This window comes from Equus caballus, unplaced genomic scaffold, assembly GCF_041296265.1.
Source record: "Equus caballus isolate H_3958 breed thoroughbred unplaced genomic scaffold, TB-T2T haplotype2-0001081, whole genome shotgun sequence".
Lineage (NCBI taxonomy): Eukaryota > Metazoa > Chordata > Mammalia > Perissodactyla > Equidae > Equus > Equus caballus.
Window position 1 is genome coordinate 12,501 of NW_027222077.1, and position 996 is coordinate 13,496.

The window sequence follows — 996 nt, forward strand, 5'->3', positions numbered from 1 at the left end:
TCGACCAGATGTCCGCGCCGAGCGCCGAGCGGCGCGGGACCGCGGGGCGCTCGGCCTTCTCGGAGGCTCGAGGGCTCCGGCGACCCGGCGGACGAGCAGCGGCGAGGCCGCCGCCGGGGCCGCCGCCCTGCCGGGTCGACCGGCGACCCGGCCCCCGGGTCTGGTGGCACGCGGGTCGACCAGATGTCCGCGCCGAGCGCCGCGGGGTCGCGGGGCCACGGGCTGCTCGGGCTTCTCGGAGCCCCGAGGGCTCCCTGGAGCCTGCGGACGAGCGGCGGCGAGGCCGCCGCCGGGGCCGCCGCCCTGCCGGGTCGACCAGCGGCCCGGCCCCCGGGTCCCGTGGCGCGCGGGCCGACCAGATGTCCGCGCCGAGCGCCGCGTGACTGCGGGTCGCTCGGGCTTCTCGCAGTCCCGAGGGTTCCGCGGGCACGTAGCTGCGAGACCCGGGCGGCTGCCCTCCGCCCGGCTCACGGGGGCGGTCGTGTCCATCAGCTGGTCGTGCGGAAATCCCGTGGTTGGCCTCCCTCCCTCCCTCCCTCCCTCCCTCCCTCGTCCAGCCGCACGTTTGCGGGGTTCGTGCGACTGGGATGAAATAGACCTTCCTTCCAAAGGACAATCGGAGATCATCCATCATACCTCTCGAGTCCCCAAAAGCCAAGAAACACGCCAACCAAAACGCTTTTATTATGCCAACGGTTCCCGTTTTCATTCCTATCGTTTAGGGAGGTTTGGTGGCAGCAGCGGCCGAAAGCAAAAGGAAACCCGAGGAAAGCGGCTCCACCCACCAGGGCTGTGTCTCATCCGTGCCGACGCAGGAGGGACGGGCTTCGTTCGTTCGTTCGCTGCGGCCCAAATTCCCGGGCCGCCCGAGGACCGCTCGCACCGGCCCGAGGGAGGGAGCCCCGGCAGGCAGGACGCCTCCGGTGAAATGGCCAAGTCGACCGCGCGACCCACAACCCGCCCGACTGGGGGCGAGAAGGCGCATGGAGGAGGACT